This window comes from Salvelinus fontinalis, chromosome 10 (genome assembly GCF_029448725.1).
Source record: "Salvelinus fontinalis isolate EN_2023a chromosome 10, ASM2944872v1, whole genome shotgun sequence".
Lineage (NCBI taxonomy): Eukaryota > Metazoa > Chordata > Actinopteri > Salmoniformes > Salmonidae > Salvelinus > Salvelinus fontinalis.
This window is the reverse complement of record NC_074674.1, coordinates 12527721-12553340: the sequence shown is the minus strand read 5'-3', so window position 1 is coordinate 12553340 and position 25620 is coordinate 12527721. Positions and strand designations below refer to the sequence as shown.

Genomic DNA, 25620 nt, shown 5'->3' with positions numbered 1-25620 from the left:
ACCTCGTCCCCAGGCTCGCATTTCTGGAGCACAGAGTCAGGCAAGACCTGTGCAACCAAGTGGGACTTGAATGGGATGTGGTTTGAATCGAGGCGGCAAAGGGAGTCCGCTTGCTACAGCTGTATTAGATGGGACTTTGAAAAATGGCGAAAATCACCAATCAAAATAAATGATCTTTCACATTGGACATATTATTTTGGGAAGCCCAATTGATTGAGTTGTGGCATATACATTTTGTGAAAACTATTTGTAAGATGCACACTTTAAGATTTTCTCAAACTCACTTCCTTGCTTAAATCACTTGCACTGCTCGCACTTTGACGTCCCCAATGTAAGGGGGAGGTTCCATGGGTTATGCTAGATGGTGATGGACAAAGATCAGCCAATTAAAACAAGCGGTTGTTTCGTCCGCTCCTGCTTTGACAGAGAGAGAGTCGGCTGGTGGACTAGATGACTGCTGACCTGGACTAGCTGTTACCCTGCTGACCTGGACTAGCTGTTACTCTGTATCGGGTTACCTGTACATGTAGGTAGAGTTATTAAAATGACTATGCATAGATGACAACAGAAAGTAGCAGTGGTGTAAAGATGGGGGTGGGGGGTGGAACATCAAATAGTCTGGGTAGCCATTTGACTAGATGTTCAGGAGTCTTATGGCTTGGGGGTAGAAACTGTTTAGAAGCCTCTTGGACCTAGACTGGGAGCTCCGGTACCTCTTGCCGTGCGGTAGCAGAGAGAACAGTCTATGACTAGGGTGGCTGGAGTCTTTGACAATTTTCAGGGCCTTCCTCTGACACCGCCTGGTATAGAGGTCCTGGATGGCAGGAAGCTTGGCCCCAGTGATGTACTGGGCCGTTCGCACTACCCTCTGTATTACCTTGTCGGTCGGAGGCCGAGCAGTAGCCATGCCAGGCAGTGATGCAACCAGTCAGGATGCTCTCAATGGTGCAGCTGTAGAACCTTTTGAGGATCTGAAGACCCATGCCAAATCTTTTAAGTCTCCTGAGGGGGGATAGGTTTTGTCGTGCCCTCTTCACAACTGTCTTGGTGTGCTTGGACCATGTTAGTTTGTTGGTGATGTGGACACCAAGGAACTTGAAGCTCTCAACCTTCTCCACTGCAGCCCCGTTGATGAGAACGGGGGTGTACTCTGTCCTTTTCCTGTAGTCCACAATCATCTCCTGATCACTTTGAGAGAGAGTTTGTTGTCCTGGCACCACGTGGCCAGGTCTCTGACCTCCTTCCTATAGGCTGTCTCGTCGTTGTCGGTGATCAAGCCTACCACTGTTGTGTCATCGGTAAATTTAATGATGGTGTTGGAGTCGTGCCTGGCCGTGCAGTCATGAGTGAACAGGGAGTACAGAAAGGGACTGAGCACCCACCCCTGAGGGGTCACTGTGTTGAGGATCAGCGTGGCGGATGTGTTGTTACCTACCTTTACCACCTGGGGGAGGCCCGTCAGGAAGTCCAGGATCCAGTAGCAGAGGGAGGTGTTTGGTCCGCTGAGCTGTAGTCAATGAATAGCATTCTCACATAGGTGTTCCTTTTGTCCAGGTGGGAAAGGGCAGCGTGGAGTGCAATGGAGATTGCATCATCTGTGGATTTGTTGGGGGGGTTTGAAAATTGGAGTGGGTATAGGGTTTCTGGGGTAATTGTGTTGATGTGAGCCATGACCAGCCTTTCAAAGCACTTCATGGCAACAGACGTCAGTCGGTAGTCGTTTAGGCAGGTTACCTGAGTGTTCTTGGGAACAGGGACTATGGTGGTCTGCTTAAAACATGTTGGTATTATAGACTCGGACAGGGAGAGGTTGAAAATGTCAGTGAAGACACTTGCCAGTTGGTCAGCGCATGCTCGCAGTACACGTTGTGGTAATGCATCTGGCCCTGCGGTCTTGTGAATGTTGACCTGTTTAATACTCACATCATTGACTGCAGAGAGCAATATCACACAGTCTTCCGGGAAAGCTGATGCTCTCATGCATGTTTCAGTGTTATTTGCCTCGAACCGAGCATAGAAGTAGTTTAGCTCGTCTGGTAGGCTCGTGTCACTGGGCAGCTCTCGGCTGTGCTTCCCTTTGTAGTCTAATGGTTTGCAAGCCCTGCCACATCCGACGAGCGTCAGAGCCGGTGTAGTACGATTCGATCTTCGACCTGTATTAACGCTTTGCCTGTTTGATGGTTCATCGGAGGGCATAGAGAGATTTCTTATAAGGTTCCGGGTTAGAGGTTAGAGTGATGTGGTGTACTCCTTAATGCCATGGGAGGAATCCCTGAACATATTCCGGTCTGTGCTAGCAAAATAGTCTTGTAGCTTAGCATCTGCTTCATCCGACCACTTTTTTATTGATCTAGTCACTGGTGCTTCCTGCTTTAATTTTTGCTTGTAAGCAGGAATCAGGAGGATAGAATTATGGTCAGATTTGCCAAATGGAGGGCAAGAGAGAGCTTTGCATGCATCTCTGTGTGTGGAGTATAGGTGGACCAGAGTTCATTTTCCTCTGGTTGCACATTTAACATGCTGATAGTAATTTGGTAAAATGGATTAAAGTTTCCCTACATTAAAGTACCCGGCAACTAGGAGTGCGGCGTCTGGGTGAGCGTTTTCTTGTTTACGTATGGCGGAAAACAGCTTCTTCAATGCTGTTTTAGTGCCAGTCTCAGTCTGTGGTGTTATGATAACAGCTAAATAGAATACAGCTTATAATGAGATGCTCTACCTCAGGCGAGCAATAGCTCGTTCCTTCCTTAGATATCATGCACCAGCTGTTTTTACAAAAATACATAGCCCCTTGTCTAACCAGACGCCGCTGTTCTATCCTGCCGGTACATCTTATAACCAGCCAGCTGTATGTTGATGTTGTCGTCGTTCAGCCACTACTCCGTGAAGCGTAAGATGTTACAGTTTTTAATATCCTCTTAGTAGTTTAATCTTCCGCGTAAATCGTCAATTTTATTGTCCAAAGAGTGCATGCTTGCTAGCAGAATGGAGGGAAGTGGGGGTTTATGCGATCGCCTACGAATTCTCAGAAGGTAGCCCGATCTTCGGCCCCTCTTTCTCCACCTCCACACAGATCACAGGGATCGGGGCCTGTTCCCGAGGAAGCAGTGTATACTTCGTCGAGCTTGCCAGAGTCGTGAAGGGAAAAAGAGGACTCTGCTAGTCCGTGGTGAGTAATCGGAGTCCTGATGTCTAGAAGTTATTTTTGATCATTAGAGACGGTAGCGGCAACATTATGTACAAAATGCCAAGAGTGTGCAAAGCAGTCATCAAGGCAAAGGATGGCTAATTAACACTCTTTTGGTTACTACATGATTCCATTTGTATTATTTAAAAGTTTTGATGTCTTCACTATTATTTTATAATGTAGAAAATAGTAAAAAATAAAGAAAAGTCCTTGAATGAATATGTGTACCCAAACTTTTGACAGGTACTGTACTACAACGGTATAATAAACTCAAATAGCTTAAATTGTGGCCTAATTTGGTCAATGCATGTACACTACACGTTTATCCTTTTTTGTAACGGAGGCGCTCATTCTCACTGAGCGTGAGGACTCCTCTCTCATAATTTGAGACTTGATCCCACGGGGGGCCAGTACAAAAAAAAAAAAAAAAAAAAAAAAAAAAAAGTATGAATGTATGTACTTGTAAGTCGCTCTGGATAAGAGCGTCTGCTAAATGACTTAAATGTAAATGTAAATCCCAGGCTGAGCACCTCACTGGCCCGAGCTGGAGATACAGTACCGGTCAAAAGTTTGGAAACACCAATTCATTCAAGGATTCTTCTTCATTTTTACTATTTTCTACATTCTAGAATAATAGTGAAGACATCAAAACTATGAAATAACACATATGGAATCATGTAGTAACCAATAAAGAAACAAATCAAAATATATTTTATATTTGAGATTCAAAGTAGCCACCCTTTCCCTTGATGACAGCTTTGCACACTCTTGGCATTCTCTCAACCAGCTTCATGAGGTAGTCACCTGGAATGCATTTTAATTAGCAGTTTTGCCCTGTTAAAAGTTAATTTGTGGAATGTATTTCCTTCTTAATGCGTTTGAGCCAATCAGTTGTGTTTTGACAAGGTAGGGGTGGTATACAGAAGATAGCCCTACTTGGTAAAAGACCAAGTCCATATTATGGCAAGAACAGCTCAAATAAGCAAAGAGAAACGACAGTCCATTACTTTAAGACATGAAGGTCAGTCAATCCGGAAAATTTCAAGTGCTAAGAAAGTTTCATCAAGTGCAGTCGCAAAACCCCTCAAGCGCTCTGATGAAACTGGGAACCGCCACAGGAAAGGAATACCCAGAGTTACCTCTGCTGCAGAGGATAAGTTCATTAGAGGTAACTGCACCTCAGAATGTAGCCCAAATAAATACTTCAGAGTTCAAATAACAGACACATCTCAACATCAACTGTTCAGATGAGACTGCATGAATCAGGCCTTCATGGTCGAAATACTGCAAAGAAACCACTACCAAAGGACATCAATAAGAAGAAGAGACTTGCTTGAGCCAAGAAACACGAGCAATGGACATTAGACCAGTGGAAATCTGTCCTTTGGTCTGATGAGTCCAAATTTGAGATTTTTTGTTCCAACCAACATGTCTTTGTGAGCCGCAGAGTAGGTGACCGGGTGAACTCCACACGTGTGGTTCCCACCATGGAGGTGTGATGGTGCTTTGATGTTGACATTGTCTGTGATTTATTTAGAATTCAAGGCACACTTAAAAACTTCTTATGGCAGCAATCCCGTTAACGGGATCGATATGACAACAGCCAGTGAAAGTGCAGGGAGCCAAATTCAAACAAACGAAATCTCATAATTAAAATTCCTCAAGCAAACAAGTTTTTCACACCATTTTAAAGATACACTTCTTGTTAATCCCACCACAGTGTCCGATTTCAAAAAGGCTTTACAGCGAAAGCACCACAAACGATTATGTTAGGTCACCGCAAAATCACAGAAAAACACAGCCACTTTTCGAGCTAAAGACAGGAGTCGCAAAAGCAGAAATAGAGATAAAATTAATCACTAACCTTTGATGATCTTCATCAGATGACACTCATAGGACTTCATGTTACACAATACATATATGTTTTGTTCGATAAAGTTCATATTTATATCCAAAAACCTCAGTTTACATTGGCGCCATGTTCAGAAATGCCTCCAAAATATCCAGAGAAATTGCAGAGCCACATCAAATAACAGAAATACTCATCATAAACTATGATGAAAGATACATGTTTTACATAGAATTAAAGATACACTTGTTCTTAATGCAACCGCTGTGTCAGATTTCAAAAAAGCTTTACGGCAAAAGCACAATATTCAATCATCTGAGAACAGCGTTCAGCCACAAAAGGAAGCCATACAGTTACCCGCCAAATTGTGCTGTCAACAAAACTCATAAATAGCATTATACATCTTCACTTACCTTTGCTGATCTTTGTCGGAATGCACTCCCAGGACTTCCAGAAGAAATTTTTGTTTTGTTTGGTAATGTTCATCATTTATGTCCAAATAGCTATTTTTGTTAGCGTGTTTGGTTAACAAATCCAAAGTCAGGAAGCGCGTTCACTAAAAGCAGACGAAATGTCAAAAAAGTTCCGTAACAGTCAGTAGAAAAATGTCAAACGATGTATTGAATCAATCTCTAGGATGTTTTTAAGATAAATCTTCAATAATGTTCCAACCGGAGAATTCCATTGTCTTCAGAAGTGCGATGGAACAGAGCTCACTCTCATGTGAACGCGCATGGTCAGAGCATGGTCAGCTCATGATAGACCTTACTCATTCCCGTCTCCTTCGGCCCCACTTCACAGTAGAAGCATCTGACAAGGTTCTACAGACTGTTGACATCTAGTGGAAGCCGTAGGAAGTGCAAACTGACCCATATCCCACTGTGTATTCGATAGGCGATGAGTTGAAAACCTACAAACCTCAGATTTCCCACTTCCTGGTTGGATTTTTTTTCTCAGGTTTTTGCCTGCCATATGAGTTCTGTTATACTCACATACATCATTCAAACAGTTTTAGAAACTTCAGAGTGTTTTCTATGCAATACTAATAGTAATATGCATATATTAGCAACTGGGACTGAGGAGCAGGCAGTTTACTCTGGGCACCTCTGGGCACCTTTTCATCCAAGCTACTCAATACTGCCCCTGCAGCCATAAGAAGTTTTTAACCAGCATCCCTACCACAGCATTCTGCAGCGATACGCCATCCCATCTGGTTTGCGCTTAGTGGGACTATCATTTGTTTTTCAACTGGACAATGACCAAACACATCTCCAGGCTGTGTAAGGGCTATTTGACCAAGAAGGAGAGTGATGGAGTGTTGCATCAGATGACCTGGCCTCCACAATCACCTGACCTCAACCCAATTGAGATGGTTTAGGATGAGTTGGACCGCAGAGTGAAGGAAAAGCAGCCAACAAGTGCTCAGCATATGTGGGAATTCCTTCAATACTGTTGGAAAAGCATTACAGGTGATTACCTCATAAAGCTGGTTGAGAGAATGCCAAGAGTGTGCAAAGCTGTCAAAGGCAAAAGTTGTCTACTTTGAAGAATCTAAAATCAAACACTTTTTTGGTTACTACATGATTCCATATGTGTTATTTCATAGGTTTGATGTCTTCACTATTATTCTACAATGTAGAAAATATAAAAAAATTAAGAATAACTCTTGAATGAGTAGATGTGTCCAAACTTTTGACTGGTACTGTATGTACCATGTGTGTGTGATGTCCCAATGGTTTTGTTGGAGAGAGGAGCCAGTCTGACAGGCTGTCTACAGCCGCGGTGGGAGGCATTTATCGGAGGAACCAACATGGCCCTCCAGAAACTCTCTGGAGTGAGATGTGCCGAATTACTTTTCCTGTGTTTCATAAGAGTGACTATCCAAGCTCCGACCGACGTGAGGACTTCCTGCTCAAGTCAAACAAACACTTTTTTGGGACAGTTTTTTTTAACGTCCCCGTAGGTTTGGAAATGGAGATGTTCTTTTGGCTCTGTGTAGACAAGCAGACTTTAACCCCAGGGAACTTTTGTTTTCTTGGAATGTGTTTGTCGGGGGAAAGAGTTTTGGAATGACGTGCGTGTGGGCAATGTGTGTGCGTGCCTAGCTGTGTGTCAATGTACATACAGACTTGGCCTCATTTCCGATGTCTTTGTAGCCATTGATAGGTGAACATTTATGAGGGTCTACGGTGAGACAAACGGACTGGATAGGTTTTCACCTTACTTATTGCCTGTCATATCAGATCTTTCGAGTGTATTTCTCTCTTTCAGCCCACTCGCCAACACTTTGCCACAATAGAGCACTTTCACTGTAATTTTAGCCTGTCATCTAGAAACAAACAAGGAGCCTCGGTTGGAAAAGGCATTACAAGGGATTTGAGATATCCTCATCCCAATATGGCCATTTTCCTGTTGCTTTACAACCCCCAGCCCTCCTTTCCAAAACACCACCACCCAACCCCCCACCCACATCGGTCTTTGCCTCAACTTTGTCTGACCCTGACACCCTCTGACTTAATTTGTCCAAGCCCTCGTCTCCCTCCCTGCCCTCCTCCACCTGCCCTGTCTAGAGTCTGAGGGCTCGTGATGTCGTCACACAGGAACGTCTGGCAGCCTTTATAAAAAGGGGGAGCCACTTGTAAAATCTCTCAATGATATTGCAAAGTGCCTGAGTCAAGTTGAGCTGTGCTGACTACTGCCATCTCCATAGAAACGGACCAAGTTGGACTTGGATTTTCTCCTCAGAAAACACAAAAACAGCGGAGCTCACCTATGTCTCCTTTGAATGGATGAGAAGATACAGAGAGATACAATTTCTAAGTAGTGAACAGCTCCTCTGCTTCACATTTATTTGATCACTGCGTATTCCGGAACTGTTCATCCTAAGTGTGAAGAGCGTAGCTGACATATTGGGAGAACTGTGTATAAAAATGTTTCGGGCATCCATGAAAATCATGTTTTCCTTATGGAAAATGATGCGGCAAGCACGCATCTCCTCGCTGTTGTTCCTAACTTGCACCATCATGTTGGTAAGTTTTTTATATGTGTTTTATAAGCGTTTGTGCCTTTACCTCTCTCCATTCAAATTAATATCTCATGTCGTTACATCATCAGGTTCAACATGCTTCCAGTGGCGGTTCTAGACCATTTCAACTGGGAGGGGCCAAGCTGGGGCCAGTTGTACTGTTAGAGGGGCCAGTTACATTAGACGTTATTGTTGTCATATCGTTTTCTTCACTGCTTGCAGGCATTAGCAGGCAAAAGACCATGTTCATAACGTAGATGCATGTGGTACGATACTGTTGTGTTCCGCCTAAAGCCATCCCTCTATAAAATGTGTGGGTTAAATTAAATTAGTTAAATTCCGCGTTGCCACTGTCTATAAAAGGATGTAAAAAAAGAAAAAAAGAATTGTGCATCTATTGACTGAAATAAGACAGGGATCTTTGATTTAATAATTGAGTCAATTTAATTTAAGAGTACAATTTAGAGCTTGTTTGATACTTTGAGGTTGGTGCTCTACACAAGGCCTAGCCAACCCTGTTTCTGGAGAGCTACCATCCTGAAGGTTCTCGCCAACCCTAATCTAGCCCACCTGATTCTAATAATTAGCTGGTTGATAAACTGAATTAGGTAGGTTACTACTGGGGTTGGAGTGAAAACCTTCAGGAGGGTAGCTCTCCAGGAACCGGGTTGGGCAGCTCTGCTCTACACTGTGTCTGTCGCTTCAGGCTGATGTATGACAATCATGCTTTTAAAGGTATCAACAGAAATGTGTACTATCGTAACAAGGTTTGCTTGAGTCCAGTGGCGTTTTTAACATGAGCATATTGGTTTGGCAAAGTCAATCAACAAAAGCTCATAAGCATCGAAACCACTACACTAAATACACATTGAATGCACTAATAACAAATCCCAGAAATGAATTTTGAGCCACACATACAGATCTTATAACATTTGGGTTATGATCAGTTTATGACTACTTTCCATAGCTTTAGCTCTTATTGCACGGAAGACCACGGTAGTCGAGCATACGTTTATATAGAGTAAACTAGCTCGTAATCGGTCTGCAATACTATGTGTCTGCCTGCCTGTTACAAAGGGGCCAGGTTAACAATATGCAACATTTATGACGCTATTTATAACGCACTTGCTTCATCTATTGCACAGTTACAGTTCAATCAAATATATTTGTAACTAACCCTTCTTTTCTACATGTGGTTCCATGGGTATTACAGTCTCCTATCAAAAATCAACAATGAGACATGTAGCCTACCTCAAAACAGATGTTAGCCACTGCTACATGATCCACCACCAACCACTCGACTTAAATCTTTTTTCCAGCTTGCTTTATTTTAATGGATGGCCATATTTTAAAGTTTAGGTGACTAATGGGAACCGAGATGTTTTATTTCTAACTTTTTCTTCATATTGCGGTTTGAAAATGATCTGCTAGGCGATACAGTCGCTTGCGAAAGTATTCACTTCCCTTGGCATTTTTCCTATTTTGTTGCATTACAACCTGGAATTAAAATAAATTTTTTGGGGGTTTGATTCATTTCATTTAAAGAGCATGCCTACTACTTAAGATGCAACATATTTTTAATTGTGAAACAAACAAGAAATAAGACAAAAAAAACGTGCATAACTATTCACATCCCCAAAGTCAATACTTTGTAGAGGTCTGGGCTTTGACTAGGCCATTAAAGTGTTGCTTTAGCAGTATGCTTATGGTCATTCTCCTGGTGGAAGGTGAACCTTCATCCCAGTCTCAAATCTCTAGAAGACTGAAACAGGTTTCCCTCAAGAATCTCCGTGTATTTAGCGCCATCCATCATTCTGACCAGTTTCCCAGTCCCTGCCGATGGAAAAACATCCTTACAGCATGATGCTGCCACCACCATGCTTCACTATGGGGATGGTGAGAGGTGTTGGGTTTGTGCCAGATATAGCGTTTTCCTTGATGGACAAAAAGCTCAATTTTAGTCTCATCTGACCAGAGTATCTTATTCCATATGTTTGGGGAGTCTCCCACATGCCCATTGGTGAACACCAAACATGTTTGCTTATTTTTTTCTTGGCTTTTTTCTGGCCACTCTTCTGTAAAGCCCAGCTCGGTGGAGTGTATGGCTTAAAGTGGTCCTATGGACAGATACTCAAATCTCCGCTGTGGAGCTTTGCAGCTCCTTCAGGGTTATCTTTGGTCTCTTTGTTGCCCTCCTTGCCTAGTCTGTGAATTTTGGTGGGCGGCCCTCTCTTTGCAGGTTTGTTGTGGTGCCATATTCTTTAATTTTTTTAATAATGGATTTAAATGGTGCTCCGTGGGATGTTCAAAGTTTCTGATATTTTTTTCTATAACCCAACGCTGATCTGTACTTCTCCACAACTTTGTCCCTGACCTGTTTGGAGAGCTCCTTGGTCTTCAGGGTCGCTTGCTTGGTGGTGCCCCTTGCTTTGTGGTGTTGTAAACTCTGTGGCCTTTTAGAACAGGTGTACAGTGGGGCAAAAAAGTATTTAGTCAGCCACCAATTGTGCAAGTTCTCCCACTGAAAAAGATGAGAGAGGCCTGTAATTTTCATCATAGGTACACTTCAACTATGACAGACAAAATTATTTTTTTAAATCCAGAAAATCACATTGTAGGATTTTTTTATGAATTTATTTGCAAATTATGGTGGAAAATAAGTATTTGGTCACCTACAAACAAGCAAGATTTCTGGCTCTCACAGACCTGTAACTTCTTCTTTAAGAGGCTCCTCTGTCCTCCTCTCGTTTCCTGTATTAATGGCACCTGTTTGAACTTGTTATCAGTATAAAAGACACCTGTCCACAACCTCAAACAGTCACACTCCAAACTCCACTATGGCCAAGACCAAGAGCTGTCAAAGGACACCAGAAACAAAATTGTAGACCTGCACCAGGCTGGGAAGACTGAATCTGCAATAGGTAAGCAGCTTGGTTTGAAGAAATCAACTGTGGGAGCAATTATTAGGAAATGGAAGACATACAAGACCACTGATAATCTCCCTCGATCTGGGGCTCCACGCAAGATCTCACCCCGTGGGGTCAAAATGATGACGATGAAAATTACATACCTCTCTCATCTTTTTAAGTGGGAGAACTTGCACAATTGGTGGCTGACTAAATACTTTTTTGCCCCACTGTATATATACTGAGATCATGTGACAGATCATGTGACACTTAGATTGCACACAGGTGGACTTTATTTAACTAATTATGTGACTTCTGAAGGTAATTGGTTGCACCAGATCTTATTTAGGGGCTTCATAGCAAAGGGGGTGAATACATATGCATGCACCACTTTTCTGTTTTAAAATCCTCAATCTCAACAAAATAACCAATAATGGCCATGCGAAAACATTTTAAATAAAAATTTAAAAAAAAGATACCTTATCAACTGTGAGGCCTTTCCAAATCATGTCCAATCAATTTATTTTTCCACAGGTGGACTCCAATCAAGTTGTAGAAACATCTCAAGGACCATCAATGGAAACAGGATGCACCTGAGCTCAATTTCGAGTCTCATAGCAAAGGGTCTGAATAGTTAGATAGTTAGTTATATAATCTACATTGTCATTATGGGGAATTGTGAGTAGATTGATGAGTTAAAAAACTATGTAATCCATTTTAGAATAAGGCTGTAACCTAACAAAATGTGGAAAAAGTCAAGAGGTCTGAATACTTTCTGAAGGCTGTATCCTGTCCTAAGCTTGTTATCCCTGGGTTTTCCCTGGCTAAACTAGCTGATCTATGCTAGTTTTCATCCTCATTGTCAAACTTCATAAATACTGCACCCTCAGTTTCAAAACTCATTTGCTAGTTATACAATCATGTAACTAAGTCATTTGCTCGAAAGAAATTCACATATTGTTTTGTTTGAAAGTCATGACTGGTTTGAGCTGTCTGTTGTGGCATAAGACAACGGTGGCGAAGGATATTGTTGCTAATTTTACGTGGATCCAAGTTCAGTTTCGAGTTCCACCGGCATCATTGGTGTAGGGTTAGCTGGACATTTGGTCTTGGAAATGTGACAACGGGCATCCTATACCCGTTTGGCTCGATGGGATATGTAGTGATTTTGCCAACACAGCCAGATATGTACAGTCTTGTACCCTTAACCTTTTTTTAAACTGACTATCGTGTGATTAAATTGGACTTCATTAGTATAATGAGCAATCTAGGAATGCCACAAGTTAATTGACACAAGAAAACTTGAGGAAATACCAACTCTACAGAGTGCCAATGGCTACAATGAATGTCTAAATTACTTCCGGACATGAAGGGCCCACAGAGTTCCTCCTCACCACTCTGAAATATCAGTCCAATCAAAGTTTCCAGGCATAAGACATAGATTTTTCTTTGGCCAATGACAATGAGCCTTCTTGGGCAGGCACTTCTACTTTCAATCAATGGAGCACTGAAGAGGGGCTTTTTCTGGCTAGCTCTCCCAACAGGTGCTACAGTGTCCTCATGAGTGACAGCACCCTGAGCCAATCACACGCAACCAGAGAAGATCAAAGATGCCTACGCTCTGTACTTTTTCTGCCCCTCTACCACAGAAAGCACCAAACGAGAATGAAACAGCTGAATTTTGGAGCTGCCTTACTCAACGAATATTTCAAGATAAAAAATTTGGAAAAGTTGGAACATTTACCAAAACAACAATACAATGGGAAGGCGATCACGTACGCTTTATTAGTTGAAGCAATTTTTTTTTACTGATGATATATTGTGACATGAAAAAACAGAATTTCCCCCACGTGACACATCGACACTGCTTGTGTAGAACAGGCTGCCAGAATGGATGAAAGCATTGTTCTAAATTATATGACCTCTTTTTGTACACTCAGTTTAAACGATTAGGATACTAGGATACACATTCAGATCATTTGGAGAGGAATTCCTGCTCAGTGTTAGCTTAATATATGCAGCTCAAATCAGCTATTTAAAATAAGCGTTTTACTTGTGAATAACCAAGAGGGCTCTAGTAGTATTTCGGGGGTTAAATATCTGGGTTAATTTATTCAAGGTATCCACTTTATTCCCCAAAATGTTCTACTCCGGATATTTCCTCAGGCATTGCACAAACCCTCCTCTGCGGGGGCTTCTAACACCAAATGGATGCCCATCCTCAGTGCCCTGCAGTGCCCACACGCACACCAACTCTCAATCCTCACTCTTTGTTTCCCAGGTGCAGGGTGGATGCCCGCAGCAGTGCTCGGGCCCCGCCTCACCGCCTTCATGCCCACTGGGCGTCAACTGGGTGACCGACTCCTGTGGCTGCTGTAAGGTGTGCACCAAACAGTACAACCAGGACTGTAGCCCCAGCCAACCATGCGACCACATCAAGGGCCTGCACTGCCACTTAGGGCTTGGAGGTGACCCAGAGACAGGCCTGTGTCGAGGTAAGTGCATGGACATCGACATCGACATGACCCCGGGTTAAGGAGGGTGGGACTAGACACATTTATGCTGTAATTGACATTTCCTATCCACCGTCTGATTGGCACTGATAATTCTATTGACAATGCTAAGACTACAATGACTGTACAACAATGACTGTACAACAATGATTTAGCCTCGTCGTTATAACCTTGTGCCTCTGTTGTATTGCTCCTGTCCCAGCTGAGGCCATGGGTCGTCCCTGTGAGCTGAATGATCGGGTCTACCAGCACGGGGAGGACTTCCAGCCCAGCTGCCAGCACCAGTGCAGCTGCATGGACGGAGTGGTGGGCTGCATGCCCGTGTGCCCCCAGCCAGGTACCCTTGCCAGACTGGCGCTGCTCCCGGCCCCGGCTGGCCAGGTTGCCCGACCGCTGCTGCGAGGAGTGGCTCTTTGACGATGACAACCAAAAAGGTTGACTATGCTCCACCGCCCTTCCCACCCCAGTACCCTGATCTGGACAGCAATGAGCTGCTCATGGCTCCCACTCCATGGGACTCAAGTGCTGAGGCCCCATATCAAGGTACACAATGATGCCCACTTTTTGATGTACTATACATATGTAATGTTTTGTATCACTAAGATGAGAATGGTGTTCCTCATGCTCCAAGTTTGGCCCTCTCTTCTTACAGAGTGGATCTCCTCCCCACATTCCCATACCTTATTTTCCTCAACCTGCTTCCTGCAAACCACTGACTGGTCGCCTTCGTCAGCCACCTGTGGGTTGGGCATTTTCAACCGAGTAACTAATAGCAATGCGAGTGTCGGTTGGTCAAAGAGACACGACTGTGCCAGATCCGGCAGTGTGATCTTGGCCCCACCCCTTCTTTCAAGTTAGGGCATGGACAATGTGTGAATGAACGTACACACTTTCTCAATGACAAGAAACACAATAGTCCTAGAACAACAAATACATGTACCACTAGACAGGTAGTAATTGTACCATGTGTAATTCACAGCTATCCTCATGGTAGGGTGTATGTATCCTGACCTTCTTCCTACAGAAAGGGAAGAAGTGCCAACGCACAATATGCCCTCGTAAGCCTGTCCGGATCACGTTTGCGCCGGTATCGTCCTCGTTCCTGTGGCTCATGTGCTGACAGCCGTTGCTGCACTCCTTCTCTGACGCGCACAGTGTGCCTTCGCTTTCTCTGCCCCGGCGGCCGGCAGGACTTTACCAGCAGTGTCATGTGGATCCAGTGCTGCCGCTGCAGTCAGAGCTGCCAAAGTCGAGGGCTTGACTCCCCAGGCTCCCTCAGTCTCCCCAACGACATTCATACATTCACTCACTGAGCCCTACGCCTAAACCCTAGCACTTGCCAACATTCTCTCCCCAAAAAATTGCCCTTTCCCTGACCCCGGCACTCGACTCAAAGGTTCACCTTTGCCCTAATCTCAGGCGCCTTCCCTCATTCCAATAACTTTTCCTGTTCCCTAACCCCGGGGTTTACCGCTGCGGAAGCCTCTTTACCCAAGGACTCACCCTTGCTTTGCCTCCAGTCCGTGTTCCTTTGCATCAGCCCTCACTCCTGCCCTCGCCCCATACTGAAGGCTCCATCAGCTGGGGGAAGGACACTGATATGATGTACTGTTTTACTCTTACAGCTGTCTTTTTGTGTACCCGACACTTTCTCTCTCTCATTCCCTGACTGTCTGGAGTGGGTGGTACCTCCCAATAATTCCACACCCCAAAAAAAGCACCTCCATCTAACTTCAGCGATGGACTGACTGACTTTTAAAGACAGTTCGGGGTGATGGTGTTTTATATTGGAATGGTGAATTTTACACTGTGGGACTTTGTACTCATGACTACCGAAGGAAGATGAGAAAAGTTAGACTAAATATTATACAGGCATGTTTCTGTATGGAATCTCACTGAGAGACATGCTGTATGTTCACGTAGCATGAACATTCCCTTCTGACAAAGTTATCTTTATAACCTTTGACCATTTTCACTTGTCTTTTATGCCTTTGTTCAGTAAGTGACATATCTGTGGCCAATAGAGATCGTTTGTGCAAGGATGCACACTATCAACGGACCTATGAAATTTGATGGGCAACAATTGAAATGCACAGGTGTTCATGGTTTACACTTGGAAATATGAAACAGTAGGTTTATAACAGATGCTTTAAAATGGGCCTTTGTAAGTTATTCATGATTTATTATTGTACTGATGACTTGTAAATATGTATTTACATACTTTGTACAGTTAGACATTGTTGATTTGTCATTAAGTTAAACTAGCTGAACATTTTGTTAAGTTACAGGATTCAATAATTTTTTTCTCAATCTACATACAATACCCCATCATGACGAAGCGAAAATAGGTTTTTAAAAATGTTTGCAAAAAAAAAAAAATGTTTTTATAAAGAAATAGCTAATTTACACAACTTTGGGGCGGTAGGTAGCCTAGTGGTTAGAGCGTAGGGCCAGTAACCAAAAGGTGGCTGGATTGAATCCCTGAGTTGACAAGGTAAAAATCTGTCGTTCTGCCCCTGAACAAGGCAGTTAACCCACTGTTCCCCACTAGGCCGTCATTGTTAATAGGAATTTGTTCTTAACTGACCTGCCTAGTTAAATTAAAAAATTTAATTTAAAAAACTATTCAGACCCTTTGCAATGAGACTCGAAATTGAGCTTAGGTGCATCCTGTTTCAATTGATCATCGTTGAGATGTTTCTTCAACATGATTGAGTCCACCTCTGATAAATGCAATTGATTGGACATGATTTGGAAAGGCACACACCTGTCAATAAACAGTTGAAGTTGGAAGTTTACATACACTTAGGTTGGAGTCATTAAAACTCGTTTTTCAACCACTCCACATATTTCTTGTTAATAAACTATAGTTTTGGCAAGTCGGTTAGGACATCTACTTTGTGCAAGACACAAGTCAATTTTCCAACAATTGTTTACAGACAGATTATTTAACTTATAATTCACTGTATCACAATTCGAGTTGGTCAGAAGTTTACATACACTAAGTTGACTGTGCCTTTAAATAGCTTGGAAAATTCTAGGAAATTATGTCATGGCTTTAGAAGCTTCTGATAGGCTAATTGACATCATTTGAGTCAATTGGAGGTGTACCTGTGGATGTATTTCAAAGCCTACCTTCAAACTCAGTGCCTCTTGGCTTGACATCATGGGAAAATCAAAATAAATCAGTCAAGACCTCAGAAAGAAAATTGTGGGCCTCAAAAAGTCTGGTTCATCCTTGGGAGCAATTTCCAAATGCCTGAAGGTACCACATTCATCTGTAGAAACAATAGGTCTCAATTATAAACACCATGGGACCACGCAGCTGTCATACCACTCAGGAAGTAGACGCTTTCTGTCTCCTAGAGAAGGACGTACCTCGGTGCGAAAAGTGCAAATCAATCCCATAACAACAGGAAAAGACCTTGTGAAGATGCTGGAGGAAACAGGTACAAAAGTGTCTATATCCACAGTAAAACGAGTCCTATATCGACATAACCTGAAAGGCCGCTCAGCAAGGAAGAAGCCACTGCTCCAAAACCGCCATGAAAAAGAAAGACTACGGTTTGCAACTGCACATGGGGAAAAATATTGTACTTTTTAGAGAAATGTCCTCTGGTCTGATGAAACAAAAATAGAACTGTTTGGATATAAGGACCATTGTGATGTTTGGAGGATAAATGGGGAGGCTTGCAAGCCGAAGAACACCATCCCAACCATGAAGCACGGGGGTGGCAGCATCATGTTGTGGGGGTGCTTTGCTGCAGGAGGGACTGGTGTACTTCCCAAAATAGATGGCATCGTGAGGGAAGGAAATGATGTGGATATATTGAAGCATCTCAAGACATGTCAGGAAGTTAAAGCTTGGTCACAAATGGGTCATCCAAATGGACAATGACCCAAAAGCATACTTCCAAAGTTGTGGCAAAATGGCCATGGTATTAGAGTGACCATCACAATGCACTGACCTCAATCCTATAGGACATTTGTTGGCAGAACTGAAAAAGCGTGAGCGAGCAAGGAGGCCTACAAACCTGACTCAGTTACACCAGCTGTCAGGAGGAATGGGCCAAAATTATGCTTATGTGAGATACTTGCCATTAGAATGTCTCCTTTTGGACTATACTGTTGGCAGTTGCACTTTTCCCTTCTCAGCTAGGGAAAAGTCACTTGGGGCCCAGAGAGGGGAGAGGTCAGGCTTGTCTTCATATGTGAATGTATCTGTTAAACCTTGTCCAGTACGAGGTGAGTAATCGCTGTTCTGATATCCAGAAGCTCTAGTCGGTCATAAGAGATGGTGGCAGAAACATTATGTACAAAATAAATTACAAATAATGCGAAAAAACACACACAATAGCACAATTGTTTTTTGAGCAACATGATGATGTGGCATGCTACCCTTGGCATCTTGAAAGTCCTATATTTTGAAAACATCATTGCTGACATGCAACATATTTTGGGACTAGCAAGAGTAGACTAATTAAAAAATAACAAAAGATGGTTCAAATTTGATCGTGATATGACTGATGAAATAATCAATCAATCAAATGTATTTATAAAGCCCGTCTTACATCAGCCGATGTCACAAAGGGCTGTACAGAAACCCAGCCTAAAACCCCAAACAGCAAGCAATGCAGGTGTAGAAGCACGGTGGCTAGGAAAAACTCCATAGAAAGGCCAGAACCTAGGAAGAAACCTAGAGAAGAACCAGGCTCTGAGGGGTGGCCAGTCCTCTTCTGGCTGTGCCGGATGGAGATAACAGAACATGCCAAGATGTTCAAATGTTCATAGATGACCAGCAGAGTCAGATAATAATAATCACAGTGGTTGTAGAGGGTGCAACAGAACAGCACCTCAGGAGTAAATGTCAGTTGCCTTTTCATAGCCAATTTTTCAGAGTTAGAAACAGCAGGTGCGGTAGAGAGAGAGTCCAAAACAGCAGGTCCGGGACAAGGTAGGACGTCCAGTGAACAGGTCAGGGTTCCATAGCTGCAGGCAGAACAGTTGAAACTGGAGCAGCCAAACCAGACAGGAATATCACGTCAGTGACTGAACCCACTCAAGTGACGCATGGAAAAGCACCAGTAAGCCAGTGACTCAGCCCCCTTAATAGGTTTAGAGGCATAGAATCCCAGTGGAGAAAGGGAACCGGCCAGGCAGAGACAGCAAGGGCGGTTCGTCGCTCCAGTGCCTTTCCGTTCACCTTCACACCCCTGGGCCAGACTACACTCAATCATCGGACCTACTGAAGTCATGAGTCTTCAATAAAGACTTTAGGTCGAGACCGAGTCTGCATCTCTCACATGGATAGGCAGACCATTCCATAAAAATGAAGCTCTATAGGGGAAAGCCCTGCCTCCAGCTGTTTGCTTAGAAATTCTAGGGACAGTAAGGAGGCCTGCGTCTTGTGACCGTAGTGTACGTGTAGGTATGTACGGCAGGACCGAAACGATAAGAAAGAAATACCAAAACTGTTTCAGTTTACTCTAGAAATACAGTTGGCACTTGGAATATACTGTTGTTTGCTATGACAATGACTTTATTCAGACAAATTCCCCATGTAATCAGTCTTCCTTGTTAAGCATGTGTTACATTTCTTGCCGAAACAGTAATTAATAGAATATATGGCAGAAAGCAAACATAAATGCTGGATGTCAATAGTGTTGGCTTAGCACCATCATTTTTTATATTTTACCATTATTTAACTAGGCAAGACAGTTAAGAACAAATTCTTATTTTCAATGACGGCCTAGGAACAGTGGGTTAGCTGCCTTGTTCAGGGGCAGAACGACAGATTTGTACCTTGTCAGCTCGGGGATTCGAACTTGCAACCTTTCGGTTTTATTTATTTATTTATTTAACCTTTATTTAACCAGGTAGGCAAGTTGAGAACAAGTTCTCATTCACAATTGCGACCAGGCCAAGATAAAGCAAAGCAGTTAGACACAAACAACAACACAGAGTTACATATGGAGTAAAACAAACATACAGTCAATAATACAGTAGAAAAATAAGTCTATATACAATGTAAGCAAATGAGGTGATATAAGGGAGGTAAAGGCAAAAAAAAGGCCATGGTGGCGAAGTAAATACAATACAGCAAGTAAAATGCTCTACCACTAGGCTACCCTGCCGCCCCACATCATTGGAGGAATCAGACTCATCACTTGGGTCAATAAACAGTCTCCAATCCTTATCTTCAAGACACCCCTCCATTTGTTCAGCCTCATCCAAGTTCTCTAGTGGCCGAGAAAGAAATATTAGAAAACAATATGGTATTGGAAGCACCTTCACACCGTATTGGTAAGAACGTATAGGGGATTTGAGTTAACATGGACATAGTGTAGCCAAGAGGTTTAGATCTATGACAACCAAAAACATGACTAAAGATAAAACACTAGTTCTACTAGTAATGTAACATGACTTATGATTGGTGAAAATTCTGCATGCAATGGAGTTTAGACAGATGTTAATGTCCCCTTAGACCACGTCATTTCTCATGAGACTGCAGACTGTGCTTAAAACCTCTTAAGGATCTGCCTCTTTTCACCTAAAATGACATACCCACATGTCATTTTGGGTATGTAGCTCCGGACCTGAAGCAAGGATATGCATATTCTTGATTCCATTTGAAAGGAAACACTTTGAAGTTTGTGGAAATGTGAAATTAATTTACGAGAATATAACACAATAGATCTGGTAAAAGATAATACAAAGCAAAAAACATCAATTCTTTTTTTGTACCATTATCTTTGAAATGCAAGAGAAAGGCAATAATGTGTTATTCTAGCACAGGCGCAATTTAGATTTTGGCCACTAGATGGCAGCAGTGTATGTGCAAAGTTTTAGACTCATCCAATTAACCATTGCATGTCTGTTCAAAATGTTGTATCAAATGTGCCTAATTGATTTATTAATAACTTTTCAAGTTCAAAATTGTGCACACTCCTCAAACAATAGCATGGTATTATTTCACTGTAATAGCTACTGTAAATTGGACAGTGCAGTTCGATTAACAAGAATTTAAGCTTTCTGCCAATATCAGATATGTCTATGTCTTGGGAAATGTTCTTTTTACTTACCACCTCATGCTAATCACATTAGCCTACATTAGCTCAACCGTCCCGCAGGGGACCCACATCCTGTAGAGATTTTAAAAATGTAACTACATGTAATCTAAAATATAATATTCTGAGTTGCAGTCACTTTTGAGGACCCAAGCTTAAGTACACAGTACAAATATGCTAAAAATATGAAACGTTTTGACGTATTTCCGATTCAACAAAAAACTGTATGAATAAGACTTGAAATGATTTACATGCTTTCTAAAAAATGGAACTGCATTTAATCTAAAGTGTAATCTACGTTATCCCCGAAAGTAATAATTTATCATGAGAGGATCATAAACAATAACAAGTAATGCTGCATACTCCAAAAAAGGTTACAATCTCACCATTCTGGTATATTTTTTTAATAAAATGCTGAGGTGTAGACACTGTTGAGGACACGAACTCAAGTACACAGTACAAATATGATAAAAATATGAAATATTTATTTCCTATTCAACAAAACTGTATGAATAAGGTTTGAAATGACGTATAGTATAATCAAATTATAAAAAACATTAACCAAAAACCATAAGACTTCACCTTCCTTATACTGTAACTGAAAATGCATCTGTATGTCTGGTTTTAGAGAAAATGTACATGTTTTCTAAAGGTCTCTCTTGATCAAAACATCTGCCCCCACTGCTATGAAGATCACACTCGCCTTTCATCTCATATTAATCTTGACAAACAGAAAGTATTTTTTTGTTTCAAATCACATTATTTGATATTAACGGTTATAAATTGATCTCAATGTGCTACCGTGGTGAAACCTTTCTCTCCTGCTGCGCTACAATGTAAGGATTCGAGACAAGTGTTTTGTCAGTGGCTGTGACATAGGATTCAGCCAGGCACAAAACATATACTACTGTGTCTGTGGGAACCAGGGCTATTGCTCAATGCCATGACTATGAAAATGATATATTCTGAATCAGGGGAGGATGGAGAAAAATCCACCGCTTTTTTTCTGGTTAAAGTTTTTTTTAATTCTCTGGCATTCAATCGTCAATAGCTCTCAAACAAAGTGTCCCATGACAATGAAAATTATATATTCTGAATAATGGGAGGATGGAGAAAAATCCACCGTTTTTCTGTTTGTTGAATTATATATTATTTTATCCTGCAATGATTTGGGATATAAACTCAGCAAAAAAAGAAACGTCCTCTTTTTCAGGACCCTGTCTTTCAAAGATAATTCGTAAAAATCCAAATAACTTCACAGATCTTCATTGTAAAAGGGTTTAAACACAGTTTAAATGAACCATAACCAATTCATGAACATGCACCTGTGGAACAGTCGTTAAGACACTAACAGCTTACAGACGGTAGGCAAATAAGGTCACAGTTATGAAAACATAAGACACTAAAGAGGTCTTTCTACTGACTCTGAAAACACCAAATAAAGATGCCCAGGGTCCCTGCTCATCTGCGTGAACGTGCCTTAGGCATGCTGCAAGGAGGCATGAGGACTGCAGATGTGACCAGGGCAATAAATTGCAATGTCCATACTGTGAGACGCCTAAGACAGCGCTACAGGGAGACGGGACGGACTGCTGATCATCTTCGCAGTGGCAGACCACGTGTAACAACACCTGCACAGGATTGGTACATCCGAACATTACACCTGCGGAACAGGTACAGGATGGCAACAATAACTGCCCGAGTTACACCAAGAACGCACAATCCCTCCATCAGTGCTCAGACTGTCCGCAATAGGCTGAGAGAGGCTGGACCGAGGGCTTGTAGGCCTGTTGTAAGGCAGGTCATCACCAGACATCACCGGCAACAATGTCGCCTATGGGAACAAACCCACCGTCGCTGGACCAGACAGGACTGTCAAAAAGTGCTCTTCACTGACGAGTCGCAGTTTTGTCTCACCAGGGGTGATGGTCGGATTCACGTTTATCGTCGAAGGAATGAGGCCTGTACTCTGGAGCGGGATCAATTTGGAGGTGGAGGGTCCGTCATGGTCTGCGGCGGTGTGTCACAGCATCATTGGACTGCGCTTGTTGTCATTGCAGGCAATCTCAATGCTGTGTGTTACAGGGAAGACATCCTCCTCCCTCATGTGGTACCCTTCCTGCAGGCTCATCCATACTGCTCGTTCTATGCGTGATTTCCTGCAAGACAGGAATATCAGTGTTCTGCCATGGCCAGCGAAGAGCCCGGATCTCAATCCCATTGAGCACGTCTGGACCCCCCCTTTGTTCAGGGACACACATTATTCAATTTCTGTTACTCACATGTCTGTGGAACTTGTTCAGTTTATGTCTCAGTTGTTGAATCATGTTATGGTCATACAAACATTTACACATGTTAAGTTTGCTGAAAACAAATGCAGTTGACATAGTAATGAACATGTAGAGGTTGGGAGTCGGGACGAGAGACAGGCAGGCAGCGTTTCTCAGCCAGTCGAAATCGTCAATCACCTGGCATAATTTTAAATGGAGATATACAAAGAAATGCAAATGGAAAAAAGGTCAAACGAAACAAAGTGCAGCTAGTTTGCAGTCTTCACCTCTTCAGTGGTTGAAGTGCTTGTGTTAGCGGTGTTGTTGGCTAGCTCCTCTGAACAACAGTGTGCTGAAGAGAGAGCACATGTTCTATGCCATCGGCTCATTGTTATGGATGTACCCAAATAAATTTCACTAGAAAACAGATTAAAACAAATGCAGCTACTGTTGTTATTATTTGGGGGGGGATGTGACTAAGTTAGTCGTTGTTGTCTAGCTAGCAAGCAAGGGATAAGAACGCTGCCAGCCAGTATGGTAATGGAACATTTAGAACGAACGTAGATACAGAACAAAAAGACTGAACGACTGGGTCACGTCTCTAGAAACCGAACCGATAGAACGAACGACCAGCCGGCTTGGGTAGCAACCCTAGATTTGTGTCAGGACTATATCTTGTAAGGATGAAATAGTATGAATAAATTAACATTTAGTTAAAATATGTCAATCAGTATTTGAATATGTTGGTAATCCGTACCAATATATCCTCCAAACAACCGGCTTATCGAGCATTATCACTTAATTGCATCATTCACCAAGAGAATCTGTGTTCCAAGATCAAGCCCTTGGTGCTAATGGACAGCGCCTCTGTTTAGCAAGATATGGAATTCTTCCGTTTGTGGGCAATTAGATATTCAATAGACACATATGAAAATCATAACTGGCAGATCGTTAGAAATGTTAGGGTAAATTGGCACTCCACACAAAAACGGTTGCCGACCCCTGAGGTAGACAGTGATTGGGAGTTAAGGAGCAGAGGTAAGCCAAATCAACTGTTGTCACTGTAAATGGAACTTATTGATCTGTATTTGTATTTAAGTTTTGTATTTATCAGTACAACTTTATCCGCCTTTATCTGTATAACTTTCCATGCATCATTGTTCTGTTGTCTACTGTAACAAAGTTAAAAGCAAACTTTAATTTATACCTCTTGATTAATTCCTCATTTGAAAAAATCCATCATGTTAACAGTTGAAACACCACCAACCGTATTGAGCAAAAATTATGAGTTTTAATCTGGTACGTTTGGACAAGTAACAACACAAACAACAACAGTCATATTTCTCAGCTGTCATTTAACTAACTAATTACTATAGACCAAGAAAGTCTTCAGCTAAAATTGTATGTTGCAATCGGAATACTGGATGTTGTTGACAATGTAGGCACGGATGTTGTCAGTGCCAACGCAGGTGTACCTGAAAGACAAATACATGCACCAATGCATTAGTAATAGCCATTATTATAGCCTAAAGTTTGAGAAAGTTCTCAAAGGAAAACCTGCATCATATTGGATGTTTTTGAAAATATTACACACTGCTGTGTTTCCAGATGTAACAAAATATTTTACTGGTGTATGTGCAAAGCATATACAAAATTGTTTTATCCATTATCTTAGCTAACACGTTTCAGGTCAAAATGCACATTGACTGTGTTCCTTCATGCCCCTCACACAGACCTAGAAGCTCTCAACCCAGCATGACATAGAGATATTGTCCTGTTAAATGATGGGAAATCAGCTAGTTAGGCTTCCTCTTGAATTTGAGCGCTACAGGGTAGGGTTGAGAAGGAGGTGAAAATTACAAGGGCTCATATTTAGGAAGTTACAAAGACAAAGAGGTGGGACTTGATCCTTGATCAACACTCTAAGACACTTTATGAATATGGGCCCAGGGCATGAATTGACACTGGTTTTATTCAGTGACAATGTTTACTCACCCTCTTCGGCTATGAATCAGTTTCCCCAACTCTGCAAAGCTCTCTCTGATGGCTGGCTCCCCTTTTGCGACCTCTCCCCTGGTTGAAAGAAAATGATGCAACATCAGAGTCTAGATTAGAAAGTACAACAATAGTTATGGACTTGCAAACAGAAGTCATCATCCTTTCCATACTGTCCGTAACATTGTAATGTTAGGTTAGAGCAAGGCATATTGTCTTTGAGGTCAAATGCATGCTGCTAGCTAGGAGTCCCATTAATGTTCAACATAGCGTGGACTAGTTTGATATCAAATTATGCAGTTATACTGACCATTTGTATGTGATGTGAACCTCCATTAAAACGACCCACGTTGACACAACAATGAGAATTGGGTTATTGAACCGTCCCATTTTCTTGTCTACCAGTGGACCTAGCTGGTAAATCAAGTGCTTGGCAAACCCATTCGGGAGAAGAACGAAAATCATCTTCTCCGCCGAGAAAAGCCTTCAATGCAGCTATTTGCTGTTCTTTCAATTAAGTTATGCCCTTCCGTTCTGACATGATACTGCTACAGCAGCGGTTAACAGCAACCTCCAGTCATTGTTGTTATGATTTTTGATTTTCGTTGTCCTCAACCATTTAACCACCCCCACAGATTATCAGAGGATGCTGATTGGTCTGGCCATACGGTGGACGGAAGGGAGGTTCCCCCACCGTTTTGAGTCTGATCGTGGCCAGATTATATCCATGTAGCGAAACAGATAGTAAACCTGCCGAGATCAGGATGGCTCGTATGAGGCTAGCAAACCGCTCTCTCAGGCGCCGTTC

General features: G+C 42.3%; 1 long non-coding RNA gene and 1 pseudogene across 2 annotated transcripts; one reads left to right on the top strand and one right to left on the bottom strand.

The window, feature by feature from the left end:
• The first annotated feature begins 7981 nt into the window (after nucleotides 1–7981).
• Nucleotides 7982–14793, top strand: LOC129863213 (CCN family member 1-like; annotated as a pseudogene).
• A 6142-nt stretch (nucleotides 14794–20935) lies between these two features.
• On the bottom strand, nucleotides 20936–25620 carry LOC129863641 (uncharacterized). Of its 2 annotated transcripts, none has more exons than XR_008760990.1 (3): nucleotides 25123–25620; nucleotides 24813–24890; nucleotides 20936–22706 (listed from the first exon to the last, which is right to left on the bottom strand). It is a non-coding gene; the product is annotated as an uncharacterized LOC129863641 (long non-coding RNA). The 2 variants fall into 2 exon arrangements; XR_008760989.1 differs by lacking the exon at nucleotides 20936–22706 and adding an exon at nucleotides 24089–24292 and having other exon boundaries at nucleotides 25123–25616.